The sequence below is a fragment of the Xyrauchen texanus genome, chromosome 21 (genome assembly GCF_025860055.1).
Source record: "Xyrauchen texanus isolate HMW12.3.18 chromosome 21, RBS_HiC_50CHRs, whole genome shotgun sequence".
Taxonomy (NCBI): Eukaryota; Metazoa; Chordata; class Actinopteri; order Cypriniformes; family Catostomidae; genus Xyrauchen; species Xyrauchen texanus.
Window position 1 is genome coordinate 6,588,356 of NC_068296.1, and position 14,914 is coordinate 6,603,269.

General features: G+C 38.5%; 1 protein-coding gene across 2 annotated transcripts in view; it reads left to right on the forward strand.

The window, feature by feature from the left end:
- LOC127661635 (F-BAR and double SH3 domains protein 2) overlaps positions 1-14,914 on the forward strand; it is a 111,020-nt gene that overhangs the window by 10,983 nt on the left and 85,123 nt on the right. The window lies entirely within an intron of this gene.

Genomic DNA, 14,914 nt, shown 5'->3' on the forward strand with positions numbered 1-14,914 from the left:
TTTATTCACAGTTGTTTCCACATTCATCTCCTGTTTTTTTTTTTTTAACAGCGATGACATCATCTAGTGCTTAAGGCAGTTGCACACTGTATGATTTTGGCCACAATTCTGCCGTCTGAGATAAATTTCGGGAATCCTAAAGGATTTCTCTCGTCACAGGGCAAAATCGGCATCTTACAACGTTCAGTGTGACATGTTCACAGACGGCCGATTAATAGCCTTTGCGATAATCTTCAGCCTCCGACGAAGTTCTGGCAGTGTCTGAAATTTAGCATCGTAGCCGTACAGTGTGACTGCTATTATGACGGGATGAGATATTTTGCTCCTCTCTCGCACCCGAAAGAAACCCGTGTTTGCACCATCACAACATTTGTGCCCAGTTATCACTCTACTCAAGCACTTTCAATGATTTTCTTTTCATTTTATATAAAATGTTTTAATAAATATATAAGCAGAAAATACTTACTTATTGTAAGACGTCAGCAATATGAAAGCATTATTCTCTGAATTAATAAATAAATGATTTCATTTTCTCTTTATTTTTCTTTACGTTTATCAAGCATTTTCTTTACAACGTTATTTTAATTACTATTTTTCTTTTAATACATTTACTTTAAACATCTGTAAACGTCTTTAGTTAAGATTCACACCACTCCGATATTATTTATAAATAAATAAAATAAAATTGAAAGATTGAACAATTTATACTGGGAAGTATTTATGGGACGTTTTAATCCAAATCAGCAAATACAGTTGGATACAATTATAGAAATCAACGTCATTTTTTTTGCATCATCCATAGGGAATTTGCTAGCGTGATATATTATCAGCCTTTGTGAATTTCCAAAATTTTGCGTGGCCTACAGGTTACTAATCTAAAAGAGGAGAAAGACGTACTATAACCCACCGTTTTTTGTTTTCTCCAGAGTGAATGGAGAAGTTTGTCATTTTTATTTCCACAATGAATATTTGCTTGTGGAAGCTCATTATTACTGTAGGCTTCCTCCCGCACTCACGTTTATTCTCAACATCTGTAATTTTCTGTATTTGTGATCAAGCTGTCTTTTTATTGGCCTATTTGACAAAATCTGTCTTTCTTGTAAATGTTAGCCTATGCTAGTGATGGAGTGGTATTGACGCAATGGAAATGCTGATGTCCCGACTTTCAGAGAGAGAGAAAATATGCTCCTCCATGGTGGGCAAATTTCACCGTTTCCTTTCTATTCCGCAACACTCCCGTAAACGTGAGTCACGTTCACTGATCGGAACAACTGGGACCACATTCGGCTACAATGTATATCATATAGTCTGACAAGCAACAATCGTAAAGGACTATTATAAATCGTACAGTGTGCACCTGCCTTTAGTGAGAGCTATGGCTCAAATGTGAGTGTTGCCACCTTGTGGATCCACCAATTAGTGCAAATAATTTCAGCAGCATGCGTATTCTCGTTAGAAAAATCAGGCTGGGTGCGTTCTGTGCTCGAGTGCTCTGCTGATGACAAAATTTGCATTTGCGTCTGACCGAACAATACATTGGGCTTTAGTCAAACTGAAATCTTACCAGTCTGATTTAACAGACCAAGATAATGCAATTGTAGCTTGGCTTCGTCCAGCATGTATACACCTTAAACTCGCCACAGTTGGTCTCTGCGTTGCCCTGATTGCTTTGAAAAATAGATGTAATGTTCTTCATTCAAATATTTAGTTGCGCATTTTATCACGTGTACTTGGACATATAAAGACTGTAGCTTGACTTCACAAAAACATGCTGTATCTTTATTATAATTGCGCATGTAAACGTACTGACTTAAATGAAGGTTGCTACAGGAAGTCTTGAGGTGAATTACATAGGGCACAACGTTTCTGTGATTTGAAGATGAGTTTATAGTGTTATCTTCTCATTTGAGAAGATTGGGGATTCTCTTTCTTTTTCCTCTTTCCTCTCTGTTCTTTGTTCCTCTCAGACTCTTGCTGACAAACACATGTGCAAACATTCTCATGGTGGTCTAGTGGGATCAATCGATCTTGCTGCAAAAAAGAGCTCCATTGATTGAGCTTTTCTTCTGAATTTGATCTTCCTGTTTACCTGGTGAAGCACTAATGCGCTGACGCTAATCTCCCATACGCCCATGTGACCAGATATATTATATCAAGTGTAACTTCCCCTCAGTCAGTACAGACACAGTCTATTTGGTGGTAAGTAAAGAGTGTAGTTTAGGCAGCGCTGCTGACTGATTTTGACTGGAACACTCGAGTGTGTTTAAATCTGCCCTCTCTCTTGTTCTGTTTTTTTTCTCCTGTTGCTCATCCATTTGGTATCAGTTTCTTTGTCTCCATCAGCTAATCGATTTTTAACTATGACTTAAACCTTTAAATACAGACCTACCCTGTGCACCAAGGTTGGTAATCGATGGAATATGCTTAATCAGGCTGCATTATTTCAACTTGAATGGATTTCCTGGTGAAGAACTACAATACTCTTGTTCCTGAGGCGGACAATCCACCAATCAGAGAATTGCGGCGAAGAAAGCCCACTTCAGTAGAGTCAGTCTCCTAAAACTCTGAAACTACTTGTATGCAGTATTTGTGCATATATATATTTGTCTTTTTGTCCAATTTTCAATTACTTAACACTTACTTTGCTCATTTTAAACCATGACTTGCACTGCACAAAAATTACTAATATTGGCATTACAGAGCTCAACGCTAAGGATTTTTTCTACTGGCTGGTTGGGCCAGTGCTTCTGATTTTTACTGGCCCTGGCAAGATTGTCACTGGCCCCAACACAAAAATGACAAATAGCTGTTTTTACCATCTTGGCTTTAAAAAATATGTCTGAAGATAAATATTTTTAACACATCTTGTGTTTTTAATGCAATGTTTCCCAGGTGCCTGGGCTGCTCAGCGAGTAATGACACTGATGGAGTAATGGAGGCGCGAGTTTGAATCCTGGGCATGCTAAGTGACTCCATCCAGTTCTCCTAAGCAACCAGATTGCCCGTTTGCTAGGGAGGGGAGAGTCACATGGGGTAACTTCCTTGTGGTCACTATAATATGGTTTGCTCTCTGTGCGGCGCGTAGTGAGTTGTGCGTGGATGCCACGAAGAATAGCGTGAAGCCTCCACACGCACTACTTATACACGGTAACACGCTCAACAAGCTATGTGATAAGATGCTTGGATTGATGGTCTCAGACATGGAAGAGACGCGGAGATTCATCCTCCGCCACCCAGATTGAGGCGAGTCACTACGCCACCACGAGGACTTGGAGCGCATTGGGAATTGGGAAGAAGACGGAGAGAAAAAAAATACAATGTCCCTCAAAACTGAATCACATTTATAATTCGCAAGATATAATTTATGCCTTATGTGATCCCATATATGCGCTTTACAGATATAAATTCATAATCATATTAACCTCAGCCGTCCTGCCATTTACACATGTGTTTTTTGTAAGCCAAGGGTTCTGTGGAGGAGATGATGGGTTTTCAGTCACCCGTTTAGTCATGCTGTCATGCAACTTTTGCCCATGTGTAGTGTTTTCACAAGAAGGATCAAAGATTTAGTCACTGATTTAAAGATTTTATTATTGGCCGAGAGATCAGACTTGGTTGTGATGTGTAATATACAGTAGGTAGATATTAGGTCTAATCTGTGAATTAACAATGTGTATATAACATAACCCAAACCACCCAAAAAAGACCAACACTGACTGAAATACAAATAACTAGTGAATTAATGAGAGAAAATTTGTTTGCTTTTTAACCGTGGGAATAAAACTAGTGCTCTGTCCCTTTAAGAGAGTGCACACATGTTAAACAGACTAAGCTGCACGGAGGGAGATGATGATGAGACATGTGCATGGAGAGACATGGATTTTCAGTCCTATAGAAAGAAACCGTTGATTTCTTGTGTTCCAATGTGCAGATTACTAATTTTCACCAACATGTAAAACAAAAAATGTGGGGATTTCACGTACCGTGAACACTGAGTGTGAGGGGATACTTAAAATGTGGCAAAACACGTTAAATCCAAACGAAATTCATGAAGTGTTTTTTTCTTCCTGCAATTTTCTACACATTGGTAATAGCTGTTGCTAAGACACTTGGAAAAGAGTGAGGACAGTGCTAGGAGAGTGCGCTCGATGTTTGCCGCTGATGTGTGCACACAACTGTGCATTGACGCATCCATTATATTATGCATTTCTGCATCTTTGCGAGATAGAAGACTTTGTTCACTCCATGTAATTTTGGTGCTCTCTCGCTTGTTGTTTGCTTGCACTAATGTTATAAATGCAGCAATGGCCCGATCAGGCAAGGGACAGTTCTAGCAACTGGCCCGAATCTTTCTCACACTGGCCCCGGGCCATAGGGCAGTCCTTATTGTCAAGCCCTGCATTATATTCCTGCTGTTTAGCCAGAGGGGAACAGCTTGGTTTCTCCCAAGGTTATTTTTCTCCATTATCCATCATCTTACGGAGTTTTGTGTTCCTTGCCACAGTCGCCTTCAGCTCGCTCGTTGGGGGTCTAAATACAATTATTATTTAATTATTTATTTTTATACACGATTTGCAATCATATTTAATCAAACTACACAATGAAGACTTTATAGATATTACAGTTTCATTTTCTGTTTATGCATGATTTTCTGTAAAGCTGCTTTGGAAAAAAAAAAATCAAATTAAATTGTTATCTATACAGTGACAGTGATATAAAATTACTCATACCATATGATTTTGGTCATACTGCCCACCCTTAGGCTGAAGTATCCACTTAACCTATTGACGCTTTGGGCTCTCCAGTTCTAACCTGACCTTAACGTCAACATAAGGGGTCCACACACATAGAAATCCATCATTGCTTAATGAATGAGCTTTTCTTATAACCACAAATACACCCACACAAACCCTCTACTCTCAAACGCTTTAATGAAATTGAGTCCGGCTGCCTCCACAACATCTTAACACTAATTTGATCAGAGCAGTATTTAATGAAAAGCCTTTTCGTGAAGCTTTTCCATCCTTAAATGCAAAACCCATCTGCTTGTCACTGATTTCAGAGCAGCCCGAGCTGTGTTCTGTGCCATGCATGGATAATAAACATCATTTGTTTTGAGTGTGTTTTTGTGGTTTGTCTGAACAAGCTTGAAAATCATGTATTAGTTCATTGAAAAATGTGAATTCTGTCATCAATTAGTCACCCTAATGTCAATTCAAACCCCTATGACTATTTTTTCTTTGAGACTAAAGACTCAAAGGATAAGATTTTGATTGAATGGCGACTTAAATTTCAGGCAAAGCTATTGAATGGCTTTAGAATACTTTAATATATCACACAAGTGGTATGAATTAATTTTATAGTGTTTTGATCTTGATGTCCCCTGGTCAGACAATACTTTCGATGTGTGGAAAAGAATGCATCATGAAAATGCCCTTCTTTTGTGTACCACAGAAGAGAAAAGGTATTAAACCGTGAAGAAAACTACACCATGAATCTGGATTATAGCACTTCCCGGGCTCCCCTTCTGACATGTTTTAGGGCATTAGAACAATAGAACTGAGAGGGGCCCAGACATGCCTTGTATCCTAGAGATGATCTGGGGTGTGTGTGAGAGTATTTAGTGTGAAACAAAGCAGATGACTGTGATACAGGAAGGAAAGCAAAACATATTTCTGAAGGTTTCCAAATATGGAAAGTGAGCCAAGATATGATAATATAGATCTTGATGGACATTTTATGAAGGAATTTGAGGAAGTACATTTGTGAGAGAGAGGGGAGGTGCTGAACAGGAAGAAAAGGAGAAGACCATTTAAGCTTGACTGTAGGACTTCCCCCTGGAGGTCACATTCTCATGCTCACTTTATAAGGTAGTCATGTTCACACACACACACACAAATACGCAGTGGTTCATAAGCAAGCTCAACCGTGCACATTCATGAATTCTTAAAGAGCTAAAGTGATGCCTGAAACTATTGGAATGAATCTATACACTTAATACAGGTCCAGAATACAGCACTGAGTCTCACAAAAACATGTCACGAAACATTATATTTTGCATCAAGTATTCTCTATTTTATAATCCCAAATTTGAGAAAGTTTCTAATATAGAGCTGTTGAAGTTAACGCAAATTCCTTTAACGCCACTATTTTTTAACTCCATTAACACACGTCCTTTTATAACTCTTTTAATAAACCATGCATTGACCGTTATGAAAGCAGATGGTGGGAGACATTATGGCGAGACTTGTGCCAAACATTTTATCAATGTAGCAAAGCAGAGGAACATTTAGAATGAAGTAGAATGGTATGGTGGTGGCGGAGTGGGCTAAAGCACATAACTGTTAATCAGAAGGTCGCTGGTTCGATCCCCACATCCACTACCATTGTGTCCTTGAGCAAGGCACTTAACTCCAGGTTGCTCCGGGGGGATTGTCCCTGTAATAAGGGCACTGTAAGTCGCTTTGGATAAAAGCATCTGCCAAATGCGTAAATGTAAACGTAAGCAAGCACACATAAAACACAGTTAGATAGTACTCGTAACACAATTGTACAGAGTGGTTATCTGAGTTACCGTAGACTTCAGTTTGAACCAGTCTGGCCATTCTCCGTTGACCTCTCACCAACAAGACGTTTCCATCCACAGAACTGCCGCTCACTTTCGTTTTTTGTTTTTGGCACCATTCGGAATAAATTCAAGAGACCGTTGTGTGTGAAAATACCAGAAGATCAGCAGAACTGACAAAGTCTATGGTAACTCAGATAACCACTCTGTACAATTGTGGTGAGAAGATTCTGAGATGTGTGTTGGCACTGTTTTGGCAGTATGAATGACCTATACAATATTAGGCAGTTGGTTTTAATGTTGTGGCTTGTGTGTGTGTGTGTGTGTGTGTGTGTGTGTGTGTGTGTGTGTGTGTATATATATATATATATATATTTAAATCTTATTTTAAAACGTATCATTTTCTTTGGATTTTGTGTTCAAAAGAATTCTTGACCGGCTTGTGCAATTTCCCCCAAAGAGGATATCACAAACACACATGCTCTTGTGCGTCTGTTCTGGTAAGGGCAGATTACATCGCTCTCACACCCAAACAGTCACTAATTTGAAAAGCAGGAGGTCCAACATAAAGTCTTGACACCTGTGACCTCTCCCACTCATCTCAAATAGCTCAGACGCTTCCAACATTCTATATTAGATCAAAATCACCCATCATGATCCCTATCGATTCCTTTATTTTTCATTCTGTCTAATCTCTCCCTTTCACTTGGTTTATCCTCTGTTTTGTCTGTTGTGTTGTTTTAGTTCTGTTTTATTCTCTAGAATTAATGTTTTTTTTTATTTTGTACTTGTTAGTTTTGCTTGCTATGCATTAAAGGGATTGTTCACCCAAAAATAACAATTCTGTCAATTTCTCACCCTCATTTGTTCCAAACCATTGTGACTTTCTTTATTCTGATCAACACAAAGGAGGCTGTTTTCTACCATAGCATGTTTATTGAGAGCACAGCGCTGGTGGGTGGAATATCCGACTAGAACTTTCTGCAGAAAGTGTTTAGTGTAGGAAACACACATGAGGCAGAACTGTGGAATTTGAATGTCTAGAGTCAGGCTGTAAACCCAGGAATCTCCAACAAAACTACAAACACACACTTAGCCAAAGTCATTTATCTTACCTACAGAGGTATCAAGAGAAAGTTTGTTCCTGGAGGTAGTATATTGCACTGTTGAAGGCCATAAACACTGTTTATGTGAGTGATTTTAAATGTTCAAGATGACAGATATATAGAAACCCCAAAGATTATTTAGACCTGTTATGTCTGAATATCATTGCATTAGATAACGGAATATCACAGCGAGTGTCATCTGTGAACAATGTTGTCTAGTAGTCTAGATCTTTACTCTGACTTATTACTTGTCACGCTGATTTCTAGTGGATGTATGATATAAATTCCCTTTTCACAAAGTTCACACAGGTGTTCTAGCAGATTAACTATAGACATGTTCCACTAACGCTCAACACCCACAAATGACCCATTTTCACCTTGCATTGGCATGCATTTTCGGTGATCGAATCGCAATCAGATAGCAATTGACCACTTTAAATGCCAGGTGTAAATGGATCATGGTCAGATATGATTCATTATTTAACAATTATAAATAATATAACAATCATAATCTGGGTAGAATTGCCTATATCCTTACAGCTGGTGCAGTGGGTGTGTATATGTGTGTATATATATATATATATATATATATATATATATATATATATATATATATATATATAAAATCTTAAAGAGATAAAAAGGAATCCAGAGGTCAGTAAACCTGAATGACGCTGTTTCCAGGAATGGTCATGCAGACTTGATGTTTTATAGTGTGATAATATATCATAACCAATCAGCCTCCACTTTTAGTTTTGTATCCAAATGACTTGACTAATAAGGCATTAAATAATGAGACGATAACAAGAACTAGATTTTTACATTTTGTGAAGAAAATATTAGTTTGCCACAAATCTCTGATTGGTGGATTTTCTCCTATTGGGATCATGGGTAGTTTAAATCTTCACCAGAAATTCTGTTATTTATTTTTTTTTTTATATTTTTTTAAATAACATGGACTGATTGTATCATTAGAAGCAAATACCATTGATTAACAACCAAACTGTCTTTAAAGGGGCCATGAAATGCCTTTTTTATTATTTTAAAATATTCCTTAAGGTTCACATATTCTAAAAGTTTTTGCACCAAAAAAAATTTGTAAAACATTATCTTTTTCCACCCTCTGTCCGAAAGACTCTGTTTTGGTGCTGCTTCTCCTTTAAGACTTGACAATACACACCCACTGTAATGATTGGCTCTCTGCTTTTGACCGACCTGCTCTCTCATCTTGCCATCTCACTGCTACTGGCTGTGGCTGTGGAAGTGATTAAAAGTAAAGTAGGTGTTGATGTGTTGTTGTTGAGGCAGTCAGATGCAAATGTCTACCACAGTGTGACATTACAATGTGGAGGAAGTAGGGAATGAGTCATTTTGGCAACTTGGTTTCAACAAATCCTCTTTTTGCAGTGAGGAAGTTATAAGTTCTAAAATTTACAGTATGTTTTTATACTGGAATGACCTATTATATGTCAAAAGACGAAGGAAAATTGTATTAAAGGGGTCATGACCGCTTTAAAGGTATAATAGTTATCTTTTTATTACTTCTGGAACCAGACTGAGCTTTATTAACATTAATGTTGATACAAACTAGAGTTAAAAAAATCATCACAGTCACTCGAGGCACCTAATGGACAAAAATATGTTTTGTTACAACTGTTTTCAAAACATGACAACAAATTATCGCATAAGATGCAAGTTGTAATTGCTATGATTTTATGCATTGATTTAATCATTTAACTGCAGTTTAATTCGACCAGCCAAACAAGGTTTCTAAGAATAAGGATAGACAGACAGACACTTCGATCTGTGAACCGTCATTAGACAGTGTCTGCTTCTCAGGCGCAGATATGCAGCTCTGTAATTAGTCACTCTGAGGTCAGGTCTAATTATTGACTTTGACTTGTCTCTTTCTGCATTTTCTGTGAAATATCTCCTTCCGTTTCTAGTTTCTGATAATCTCTTTGCTTCCTTCTGTGTCTTTGGGTATATACTCAGAATGACATACTGCCTACTATTTTTGAAAGAAAGAAGTTTGTTGAATGTATACATTTTGTACATATGGAACACCCAGATGACCTACTACATTTGCTCAAATTTGCCTTAAACAACAAGTGCACCCTGCATACTAGGGCTGGGCATCGTTACGATACGTATTGCAATACACATGTCACAATTCAGTATATTGTGATACATCATGATATCATGATTTGATTCGATTACAAATCAATTCCAATTTCATTGGGCCCTACCTTCCATTTCCAATATAATGAACAGCAGCGATATCAACTATGATATTTACTTCCTGATTCATTATTAAATACAGACTTTTTAATATACAAAATTGGTGTAAAATTGCAAAATAACTGAATTTGTTGAATTAAAATTTGCTGTATATAATGTTTCACATTTTACATAGGGTGAATTCAGATCAATTTGGGCCACGTTTTGATATTAGACTTTTTGGAAAATGGTAGGCAGTATACAGTATACACTGGACAATGTACAGTAAACTTGAACCATGTGCCAGTTTTCCATGCTGCTTTAATATAATTTTTATGTCACTTTCCCACTAAATCTAAGCAACATTGTTTTTTTTTAACCTATTTGAAAAGTAGTTGGCCGTATACAGTACTGCACATAGAATGTAATTCTCACTGAGTGTGTGTGTGTGTGTGTGTGTGTGTGTGTGTGTGTGTGTGTGTGTGTGTGTGTGTGTGTGTGTGCGCGCGCGCGCGTGCTTATATTTTTTGCGATATGAACACCATCTTTGGTTGCGTAGGTTGGTGACTTGACACGTCAGTAGACGTGACCTTAGGCCAGGTGACCTCTGACCCTGGCTGTGGTGTGTCTTATCTAGATAAGTAGTGGAAAGCGTTAAACATCTGGAGTTCACATGCCCCACTGTCTGAATTCTACTACTTCATGTGTCAGTCCTTCATGCCTAGTAGTTACCACACACATTCTGAGGATGTTAACCCTTGACCCTGTGTACATTTTTGCTGTTGCGACTCTTTAGTTGTGGATGTCACTTTAATGTCAGCTCATTCATATTTAATGTGATTTATTTATGTTCCTGTAGCTCAACTGGTAAAGCATGGTGCTAGCAAGACCAAGGTCATAGGTTTGATTCCTAATCGATTTATCGGCCTCTGCGATATATCGGTCGACAGCTACTATATAGTATGGATAGTATGCAAAGTTGGATGTTGCCTAGTGCAGGTAATAGGCCAGAGAGAGCTAGACAAACTGTCTGTCAATGATTCCATAAAGGATGTATGGTGAGTTTCTGTGATGTTATCACGAAATATCATGTTGTGCACTTGGCATTCTAAGCTCTAAGTGGCGTCTTCAAAGAGCTTTTGAGGGATTTGAGACATTTATGACTAATGAAATGCTTTAGGTGTGTTCACTGGACGTTCGACCCTCTGAAAGTGAAAAGTAATGAGCAAGCATATGTGACATACCACAAAAAACCTCTTCCACCTGTAAACTATGCAGCTATGCAAGCATCTCGCCCTGCTTTGATTGTACACTGGGTCTGAGCCATAGAAGGGTCCTGTTGTTTGCTTTCCTGCATATTTGGGAGTATTTCTGCGTGAGGTGGGGGAGGCGTGGAAATTCCTGTCTTGCATAAGAGCAGTGTCGTGGAATCCACACACACACAATCCCATAAATGCTAGTCCACCTGGTGGGAATTCACAGATCACACTGTGAAATTGTTTTGTGACAGTTTGAAACGCATGCAATGAGTGATTTGAAATTAAAATCAGAGGGATGAAAAAAGGGATTATGGGAAAAGGAGTGAGTTTGGGTCAGCGGAGGGATGAAAACAGTGACGTTTATCATCTTTAGTCTTCGTGACTCAGACTTCACTCATTTGTAATGTAATGCAACAACATTGGAAGCAAGAAACTGCTCGAACCATCAGCTGTGTGAATTCCTCGTGCTCTCTGACCCAAAAACCAAATCAGTCATACCAGGAAGAATGTTCAAAACACACTAGAACTGTTACCTCAGCTGACTCAGAGGTCACTTACCTTAGAGGAACATAAATAACTCTCGTACTTTAGAAAGGATGTACATTTTTCAATGTTCCTATTATGGATGTGCACGCGTAATCGATTAATCAAGTACTCATTCAGCTTCAAATATTCTACTAGTAAAAACACTACTCAAATATTGTAATTTGATTTTCCTTTGTTTTTTCCTGCCATGGACAACAATGAAACTGCTTCTCCCACCTAAATTTTGCCATTGCAATTCAATGAATTGGTTGGTGCTATGGATGCATGATGTTGTTAAAGGAATGGTGAACTCAAAAAAAACAAACATGTTGAATTATTTAAAGTGATTGTATCACTTCAGGAGACATCGAATGTATGTTTAAATGAATGTTGTTGTTTATGCATAGTGCTAATTCTTTCCATAAGAATAATAGTTTCAAATGTTGAAGGTTGAACTTAAATTGTACATTTCAAGTAATCAATTACTCAGTTTTTTTATGTGTTTGTGTTCTTGACTACAGAATTACTTGAAATGCCCATCTCTTGTTCAGATACTTTCTTGTATCCCAGCTTCATATGCGGAGACAAATATAAGTAAGCCTTTCATAGGTTGGTTCTCTTGAAAAGCGCAACATTTTCTCCACCAATGGCATTATTTTTAGGCGGGACTATTGAGCTTTGTCTATTTGTTTGTTTGAACAAACATCAACCAGTGGGATTATTTGGGAAAGCTGTTTGAAAACAACGGGCAATTTTTTCACCAATGGGCCGAACGGTTAATGTTGCTGAATAATGACTTTTTGTACCCATCCAGGCTTGTTACTATGGTTACGATTTCTTTTTCCATTGTGGTGTTGCGAAATCAAGGTTAGGATAAAAATAACTGACAATTGACCAATCGTGAGTCTTCACTAAAGGCAAGGTCACACATACATTCTCACGGCAAAATTCTGCAGCCGAAGATTGCGTGGGTGGACGTTGAGCGCGTGTGAAACCAGCAAAAATATAATTAAGCAGCCTTTTTTAATGCAGCACTTTATACTTGGTGAGACTCATCCGCTAAGATGATATCCTTCTCCATTGTGAATTTTCAGAGTAGCTGTGTACGAAGCACCACCCACATAGAGGTCACCAACAAACCAATCAACTTCCTATTGGTCAATGTGGCGATTTCGCTTGTCAAAGTTTACCAAACTTGAATTTGAGGCGTAATCAGCGAGGGGAAATTCTTTGCTACCGGAAGTCCATCGAGTGAAATTCACGATCAATTTTCATGACTATTTTTTGCCTGCTGAATTTCGCCTTTGTGAAGGTGTGTGACTGCGACTTAAAGCCGTTCCATAGCACGGTCCTTTGTCTTGAGTACAGTTAGCTAACCGTGCTGCAAAATTCAGGCCGAGAACGCTGTAAATTACCATACCGAACTCTGGAAAATGCTAATGTAACCAATTCCCACTGTGCTCAGAAACATTTGGGTCGAATGTAGAAAAGCAGCTAAGGTTTATTTTTGCAATTCCGTTTGGTGACACTAGTGGTGCAAAAATTTCACACTTTTTTTAAATAAGAAATAAACGTAATATGCACATTGTAAATACAAATTCAATATCACAGCTGTGATTTTTTTGTGCCAAAACATACTCTACACAAGAGTGTGTACACAGACATTTGTAGTTAAGCAAGGTCGATTTCATGCAGTGTTGCATTGAAAACCGTCAGAGTACAATTCATAACACAACATAAGTATGCATTGCTGAAGGGGGCGCTATAGTGGTTAGCATAAACTGTTTGCTTCTACTGTCAGTATAAATGACGGAGCAACAGTTTGAAGAGAATCTTGCTTGGCAAGTAAGTTGAAGTTTGTTAAACTGTTGACATGTTTATAGCTAGCTAGCTGAATAATATCATGTCACGTTTAATGGCACAGGCATTTGAAGCTAACTCTGTCCCCCCCTTGAGTACTGAGCTTTGTTGGCACCACAGTAGAGCAAGAACGCACATCAAGTATGTACAACACATACATTTGCTATTCATTTGTGCACTTGCGTAGAGTATTATTCTGTATTTACCGGTATATGCCTTTATTAAAGCTTGGGATGCACGATATATCGGCCACCAATATATTATTGGCCGATAACCAGGAAAATCTCGATATTATTATCTCGCCTATTATGGAATTACTGCAGATATTTTTGCAGATAATTTGTTAGTTTTTGTGCGTGCTGCTGAGAATCTCTGACTGCCTGTGGCTTCTTTGCTTTAGGCATAGACTCGGGGGTGCGCATGCGTGTGTGTGTGTGTGGGTGTGAGTGTGTGTGTGTGTGTGTGTGTGTGTGTGTGTGTGTGTGTGTGTGTGTGTGTGTGCGCGCACATACCCAATGTCTATGTGTGAGTGAAAGACAAGCTCATGTCGCTCTGTGAGGAGTATTTCAACATCTCTGCACCTTGTTACATTGTTTTGGGACTGGTTTTAGTCATCTGCTGTAACAACATGCCATTTGCTATATTCTGTTTATTTCATGATAAACTAAAATGCAACAAAAACACGTATGTTACTTGGGGGAAATCGTTTTTAATCATACATTTTATTGGTTACATGAAAAAGTACCTCCTACTGAAAAATCAACCTATTTGCTGACCTGACTGTCCAAGAGAATTGGCAATTTCTCTCCAAATCTTCTCTTTCTCAACCCGGTTGTGGGACAGTTCAGATGAAACATCAAATAGGCACTGGTGCTCCTGCCAATGTTCCACTAATTTTTCCTCCATTTCTTCGGTCCAATGAGACTTTCTTGATACCGCAGCAATGCTAGTTTATGTGCTGTTGCAAATACATCAGGACTTCTCCCACTGAAACTTCCCGTGCCCTGTTTCTTGCTCTCTCATTGGCTCTAGGTCAACGCTGCATTTGTATTCAGTCAAAACATATTTCAAATTGCACGATTTGAAATCGCAGACAGGCTCGGATAGTTAAAATTGTAGATATCTCGCTGACATTGGCGACGTGTCGGCAAATCGCGTCTTTTGATAGTTCATACATTGCGATCGTCACTCATGGGAGCGAGCTTCGATTTGCCAATGATTTCAGGCTTTTGTCGGCGAACTCCACAAAACTGTCAGCAAGCAAATATCGTGTAGTGTAAACTCTGCATAAGCACACATACGTAACACACACAAACCACTACTGCACTCTCAGTCGGGCTGCAGGTATAAATATTTCACTATGTATGCAAAGATTAGGG